Source organism: Sapajus apella, unplaced genomic scaffold (assembly GCF_009761245.1).
Source record: "Sapajus apella isolate SASKATOON/1434 unplaced genomic scaffold, GSC_monkey_1.0 scaffold191, whole genome shotgun sequence".
Classification (NCBI taxonomy): domain Eukaryota; kingdom Metazoa; phylum Chordata; class Mammalia; order Primates; family Cebidae; genus Sapajus; species Sapajus apella.
The window spans coordinates 1,138,402-1,146,680 of NW_022437131.1; positions in this window are offsets into that span (position 1 = coordinate 1,138,402).

The following is an 8,279-nucleotide window of genomic DNA, read 5'->3' on the forward strand; positions in this document are numbered from 1 at the left end:
TCAGAACTTGTTCCTAGCTCAGACCTAATTAGCAGCAAGTTCTTCACTTTTAATTTAGTAGACAATGATCTCTGAGGTGACTTCAGGTTCTAAAATTTATTTAGTAAAAGTGAATAGAGTTTTTTAAATTTTTTATTTTAGAGGATTTATTTCAAGAGACCAAGCTTTTTGATGATATGAGCAGTGAATCTGAATGCTTAATCTGTCCTTCAGAAATTCATTTCAGGGTAATGATTTATGATCATACCTATATTTAATTCACGGAGTGAAGCATCTTCGCAGGAGTATCCTTTCAGCATCTTTTGCCTAGGGTCACAATGTTGAAAGGAAGTGTTTCTCTCTGATCGAATGTTCACTAACCCTCTTTACCCTAGCTTGGTATAAGGAATGAAATATACCATTCTATGAATTTGAGTTGTGGTTTTAATTAAAATTCTTATTTGTCCTCACTCTAAATTCTCAAAATTCTCAATCTAAGCCACCTTTAATTTTTTTCCAGCACAGAAATCCTGAGTTGCTTTGGACAATTAACACACGCAAAAATTAACACTAAAAATGGTAGCTAGAGTCAAGTTTGGACAGTTTTCTCAAAGAGATCTAGTTGATATGAAGAAACTGAGTTAAGAGAGCATAAAAATTGCTAATATGCCAGGCACTCCTTTGTTTTCTTTTTTAGACGGAGTTTCACTCTTGTTGCTCAGGCTGGAGTGCAATGGTGCAATATTTGCTCACTGCAACTTCTGCCTCCCAGGTTCAAGAAATTCTCCTGCCTTAGCCTCCCAAATAGATGAGATTATAGGCACCTGCCACCACGCCCAGCTAATTTTTTATAGTTTTAGTAGAGACGGGGTTTCACCGTATTGGCCAGGCTGGTCTTGAACTCCTGACCTCAGGTGATCCGCCTGCCTCAGTCTCCCAAAGTGCTGGGATTACAGGCATGAGCCACCGTACCTGGCTGCCAGGCACTCTTCTAAGTGTCTTACATGAATTCTTTTAATCCTCAGAATTATCCTATAAAGTAGATATAATTAATATTCCCATCTTACAGATGAAGAAAATTGAGGCACAGTAAGTTTCCCAACATTATACCACTATTAAATGATAGAGACAAGTTATAAAGCCAGGGGCCAAACACTACTTTACAAGGGCTCTGTGTGAGACAAACTTACCTTGGACAGATCCTCAGAGATTCTGATTTAATTATTAAGGAATGGGACGAGGGTGGAGGTGATGGTCTGCTGAAGTCAACTTATATATTATCGTGAGGATTGATTATAAGATCTTCAGGAATTTTGCTGATTGACTTCAGTATTTCACACTGGTAAGTTGAAATTGGCCACGGAAACAGCATTTATGCCATGGAAATCAGCAAATACTACAACTCAGCCTCCCAACCTGTAGCTCTGGTTGGTAGACATTTAGTAACAGATTACTGAGTGGAGAACAGATACCAGCATTTTGGAAAACTCCTCAGGTGATCCTAAGATGCAGCAGGGATTGAATACCATTTCTGGTAGACAGTTAACTGTAGTTTCTCCAAGGAGTGAGATCAGAGAATGGCGAAGATGAGATGTTCACTTTTTACTATATTTGATAGGCATATGCATTTCTTTCATAAAGTAATATGCTAAGTTTAAAAAAACCAATAAAGAAATATATATTTTTCAAAGTTATCTCTGCCTTTTATTTGCAGTTACAGAAATAGCAGCTGATTTATAGTAAGGGCATGGCAAAAGGATGGATGTAGTTAGCAATCAGGGAAGGTTCTTTGCCACAGTCTCTGAAGAAAAGTTAAAGTAGCAAAGAGTTTGTGAACAGCAAATAATGAATTCTGGTCAGTAGACAGAAACCACCTCTAGGGAGGAGATTTTGTGTGGCTGTGGCTTCAGGTAGGAGATAAAGATCCAGGAAAATCAGCTGTCAGATAAAGGGGGATCTAACACCAGGGGTCTGTAGCTCAGACATGAGATCAGACGTGAGATGATTGGCAAGAAGCTGGCGGAAACTTGATCATGAAGGAATTTAATTCTAAGCAGCACAACAGAATGGGTAAAATATGGGGAAGTAAGACTGTGACCAATTTGCTAGACTTGGAAGATGAAAACTCAATTAAATTGGCCAAGGATAGGAGAGGGCTGAAATAAAGGTGGTCTGACAATGACCCTTAACCTAACTTTGGACCACAGTTGCGGGAACAAAAATATCTGACTGCCAGTACAGAAATTCTGCAGGAATAGAGTAGTCACAAAGTTTATTACATATATTCTCACTTTGACAATTGTAATACTCTAAGAATTCTAGTAGCTTCTTACAATGCAACTTCAGTTACATAAGCCAAAAAGAAAATGCCATTACAATTGGTCAACATAATGAGTTCACACCATCCCCATTGCACTCTAGCTTTTATGTGACACAAATTCCTTATTTTGATCCCATTTTATGATTTTTAGCAAAGACCAACTAGTGTAGCAAAAGTAAATTTAAAAATAAAAAAGGCAGGTGTAGACAGAACCGGATGGACTTAAAAGATAAGTAATATAAATCATACAAGAGGTCAGATTATAAAGAAGATGGTGTGTCCTCATTATAATGAAGTTGTCCTTAAATTTTCAATGAACACAGTAGAGGAAACTTTTGAGACTACAAACTGACTCTGAATGCTGGACACTGAATGATATGTTAGACAAATGACTTGTTGGTCATTTGTCTTGTTGGTAAAATTTTTTCAGTAGCTTACTCAGATGCATCTTTTAAAAGCTGAGTCATTTGCTTGAAGGTAATAAGTGTTCCTGATATATCAAATAAAGTTACTGCACACAAAATTAATTTCTGGAGCTCTTCATGGACAGACAGTCCTGTAGTGGCTACCACGTGGTAGATATTCAATGAATATTTATAGAATTGAAAGGGTAGTATGTGGCAATATGTACATTGAAAATCATTGGGGCAGACCTGAGTAAAATTTTTGCAAAAAAATGACATGATCCTTCAGAGAATTTTTTTTTATGAAAGCATTTTAGTCATTGTGATTTGTCAATTTGGCTAGGCTATAATACTCAGTTATTTAATCAAACAGCAATATAGGCATTGCTGTGGAGGTTTTTTACAGCTGTAGTTAGCAGCTGCAATCAGTTGGCTTTGGCTTTAAGTAAAGGAGATGACTTTCAGTAATATGAGTAAGCTTCATCTAACCAGCTGAAAGGCTTTATGAGCAACAACTGAGGTTTCCCAGAGAAAGATTCTGATGCAATACTGTATCAGTTCCTGTATGAGCCTGCTGGCCTGCTCTATTATCTTAAACTTGCCACCCCCCACAATTGCATAAACCAGTTCTTTCAAATAAATTTAAACTAAAAATGATTTGGAAATATATATTCTTTGAAAATAAATATATACTGGTTCTATTTGTCTGGAGAATCCTGACTGATATAGCCACTTACTAGAGTAAAATGGGGATTCTTGACTTACCATTTAGTAGTATAATATGTTCTTTAGATCTTTACAGACTTTTTGAAATGATATTATCTTTCCAGTCTTTTAAGTACAGTATTGGACTTACTTCACACCATATATGAGACTATATTGACTTATTTCCTTGTTTCTCTAATTACATAGTTATCAAAATTTATTTATATTAGGTCAGCTTAACTCCTTATGATATTTTTTTGTATCCCTCTAGTTTGCTTTTGCCATTTTCACAATGTAATAGACTATTAATAGCCTATTAATAGTCTATTAATAGCCTATCACAATGTAATACACTATCAGTAGACATATAAAATAAAATGGACTCAATAAAATGGACTAAATATATATAGAGAAAGCCAGAGTCAACTCAGAACTTTGTTAAGGACTTACTACTCTTTTTTTCTGTTTTTCTTAAAACTTGTATTACTATATACTTGTATGTGTTTTTTAAGCTTCTATATATTTGAACCTCAGTAATAGAGTTTTGCGTTACCCTTACTTATTATCTTTTAAATTTATTCTTCATGCTTTCCACTAAGAATTGAGCACACGCTTGGTGCCAAATACTGTTCTAGATGCTTGGGAAACATCATTGGGAGTGTACATTCTGGGATGGGGGCGGAGAGTAGTCAGGAGACAGATAATACATAGTCAACAAAATAAGTAACTATATTATGTTAAATATTTAAGGTTATACATGCTAAGTAAAAACAAAAAACAAAACAAAACAACAAACAAAAAAACCCAGAAAACAAAAAGAAACTGGAGGATGGCGCAAGATGGCAGAATAGAAGCCTCCACTGATCATTCCCCTTGTAGGAATGCCAAATTTTACAACTATCTGCACACAAAAAAGCACCTTGACAAGAATCCAGAATCACACAGCATCTCTGGATCCACCTCGGGCCTTGGGGAACTGATCACCCTGAAGGGAAGGACACGGGCCTGGCTGGCTTTGCCATCTGCTGATTGTAGAGCTCTAGAGCCTTGAGCAAACACAGGTGGTAGCCCGGTAGTTGGTACTGCTTGCCTTAGGGAGAGCCCCAGTGCTGTGCTGGCTTCAGGTCTGACTGAGAGCATTTCCAGTGGTGATGGCCACAGGGGTGTTTGTATTACCCCCCCCCCCGCCCCGCTCCAGGTAATGCAGTGTGGGTGGGGTGGGGAGGGAGAGAGAGAGAGAGAGAGCGCGCGTGCGAGAGAGATAAAGAGATTGTTTGGGAGAATGTAAGGGAAGAGAACAGGAGTCTCTGCCTGGTAATCCAGGGAATTCTTCTAGATCTTAACCAAGACCAACAGGTGTTACTTCATGAGTCTGCAAGAACCACAGCGTTATGGAACTTGAGGCCCAAGTCCCTTAAAATACCTGGAAAGCCTTACCCAGATTGTGAAGAGTACAATAAATGTGTAACTTTTCAAAGTCCAAAAACCAATCAAAATCAACAAACATCAAGAGCAGCCAGGGAAGCATAACCTCACCAAACAAACTAAAAAGGCACCAGGGACCAATCTTGGAAAAACAGGGATATAAAACCTTTCAGACAGAGAGTTTGAAATAGCTGTTTTGAGGAAACATAATGAAATTCAGGATACCGCAGAGAAGGAGTTCAAAATTCTATCAGATAAATTTAACAAAGACATTGAAATAATTAAAAAGAATGAAGCAGAAATTTTGGAGCTGCATACCGAAGCATTAATAATGCATTAATAACAGAATTGATCAAGCAGAAGAAAGAATTAATAAGCTGGAAGACAGTCTATTTGAAAATACATAGTCGTAAGTGACAAAACAAAAACAAACAAACAAAAAAACAATGAAGCATGCCTACAGGATCTAGAAAATAGAATGGAAAGGGCAAATCTAAGAGCTATTGGCCTTAAAGACGAGGTAGAGAAAGAGACGTTAGCTTTAAAGAGGAAGTAGAGAAAGACATAGGGATAGAAAGTTCATACAAAAGGATAATAATTTTTACCCTAGAATAGTAAATCTGGCAAGAATATCCTTCATACATGAAGGAGAAATAAAGACAGTTGCAGATAAAAGCTGAGTTTTCATCATAGTGTGTTGATTTTGTATCCTGCAACTTTACTGAATTTGTTGATCCTTTGCTTGTTTTTGTCAGGTTTGTCAAAGATTGGATGGTTGTAGATATGTTGTGTTGCCTCCAAGGTCTCTGTTCTGTTCCATTGGTCTATATCTCTGTTTTGGTACCAGTACCATGCTGTTTTGATTACTGTAGCCTTGTAGTATAGTTTGAAGTCTGGTAGTGTGATGCCTCCCACTTTGTTCTTTTTGCTTAGAATTGACTTGGCTATGCAGACTCTCTTTTGGTTCCATATGCAGTTTAAGGTGTTTTTTTCCAGTTCTGTGAAGGAGGTCATTGGTAGCTTGATGGGGATAACATTGAACATGTAAATTACTTTGGGCAGTATGGCCATTTTCATGATATTGATTCTTCCTAACCATGAACATGAAATGTTTCTCCAACTGTTTGTGTCCTCTCTTATTTCGTTGAGCAGTGGTTTGTGGTTCTCCTTGAAGAGGTCCTTTACGTTCCTTGTTAGTTGTATTCCTAGGTATTTTATTCTCTTTGCAGCAATTGTGTATGGCAGTTAGTTCTTGATTTGGCTCTCTTTAAGTCTGTTATTGGTGTGTAGGAATGCCTGTGATTTTTGCACATTGATTTTGTATCCTGAGACTTTGCTGAAGTTGCTTATCAGTTTCAGGAGATTTTGGACTGAGACAATGGTATCTTCTAGATATACAATCATGTCGTCTGCAAATAGAGACAATTTGACTTCCTCCTTTCCTATTTGAATACCCTTTATTTCTTTTTCTTACCTGATTGCTCTGGCTAGAACTTCCAGTACATGTGGAATAGGAGTGGTGAGAGAGGGCATCCTTGTCTAGTGCCAGATTTCAAAGGGAATGCTTCCAGTTTTTGCCCATTCAGTATGATATTGGCTGTTGGTTTGTCATAAATAGCTTTTATTATTTTGAGATAGGTTCCATCAATACCTAGTTTATTGAGGGTTTTTAGCAAAAAGGGCTGTTGAATTTTGTCAAAGGCCTTCTCTGCATCTATAGAGATAATCATGTGGTTTTTGTCTTTGGTTCTGTTTATGTGGTGAATCATGTTTATAGACTTGCGTATGTTGAACCAGCCTTGCATCCCTGGGATGAAGCCTACTTGATCATGGTGGATAAGCTTTTTGATGTGCTGTTGCAATCGGCTTGTCAGTATTTTGTTGAAGATTTTTGCATCTATGTTCATCATGGATATTGGCCTGAAGTTTTCTTTTCTTGTTGAGTCTCTGCCGGGTTTTGGTATCAGGATGATCTTGGTCTCATAAAATGATTTGGGAAGGATTCCCTCTTTTTGGATTCTTTGGAATAGTTTCAGAAGGAATGGTACCAGCTCCTCTTTGTGTGTCTGGTACAATTCGGCTGTGAACCCATCTGGATCTGGGCTTTTTTTGGGTGCTAGGCTCTTAATTGCTGCCTCAACTTCAGACCTTGTTATTGGTCTACTCAGGATTTCGACTTCTTCCTGGTTTAGGCTTGGGTGGAGGCAAGTGTCCAGGAATTTATCCATTTCTTCCAGGTTTACTAGTTTATGTGCCTAGAGTTGTTTGTAATAATGTCTGATGATGGTTTGAATTTCTTTGGCATCTGTGGTAATATCCCCTTTATCGTTTTTTATTGCATCAATTTGATTATTCTCTCTTTTCTTTTTTATTAATCTGGCTAGTGGTCTATTTTGTTGATCTTTTCAAAAAACCAGCTACTGGATTGATTGATTTTTTGAAGGGTTTTTTGTGTCTCTATCTCCTTCAGCTCTGCTCTGATCTTAGTTATTTCTTGTCTTCTGCTAGGTTTTGAGTTTTTTAAATGTTGCTCCTCTAACTATTTCAATTTTGACGATAGGGTGTCAATTTTAGATCTCTCCTTGCTTCTCATGTGAACATTTATTGCTATATATTTTTCTCTAGAGACTGCTTTAAATGTGTCCCAGAGGTTCTGGTATGTTGTGTCTTCATTCTCGTTGGTTTCGAAGAACATCTTTATTTCTGCCTTCATTTTACTGTTTATCCAGTCAACATTCAAGAGCAAGTTGTTCAGTTTCCATGAAGCTGTGTGGTTCTAAGTTAGTTTTTCAATTCTGAGATCTAATTTGATTGCACTGTGGTCTGAGAATCTGTTTGTTATGATTTCCGTTCTTTTGCATTTGCTGAGGAGTGATTTACTTCTGATTATGTGGTCAGTTTTACAGTAGGTGTGATGTGTTGCTGAGAAGAATGTATATTCTGTGGATTTGGGGTGGAGAGTTCTGTAAATGTCTATTAGGTTTGCTCGGTCCAGGTCTGAGTTCAAGCCCTGGATATCATTGTTAATTTTCTGTCTGGTTGATCTGTCTAATATTGACAATGGGGTGTTAAAATCTCCCACTATTATTGTGTGGGAGTCTAAGTCTCTTTGTAAGTCATTAAGAACTTGCCTTATGTATCTGGGTGCTCCTGTATTGGGTGCATATATATTTAGGATCGTTAGCTCTTCTTGTTGCATTGATCTTTTTACCATTATGTAATGTCCTTCTTTGTCTCTTTTGATCTTTGTTGCTTTAAATTCTATTTTATCAGAGATGAGAATGGCAACTCTTACTTTTTTTTGCTCTCCATATGCTTGGTAAATCTTCCTCCATCGCTTTATTTTCAGCCTTTGTGTATCCTTGCATGTGGGATGGGTTTCCTGGATACAGCACACTGATGGGTTTTGGCTTTTTATCCAATTTGCCAGTCTGTGTCTTTTGATT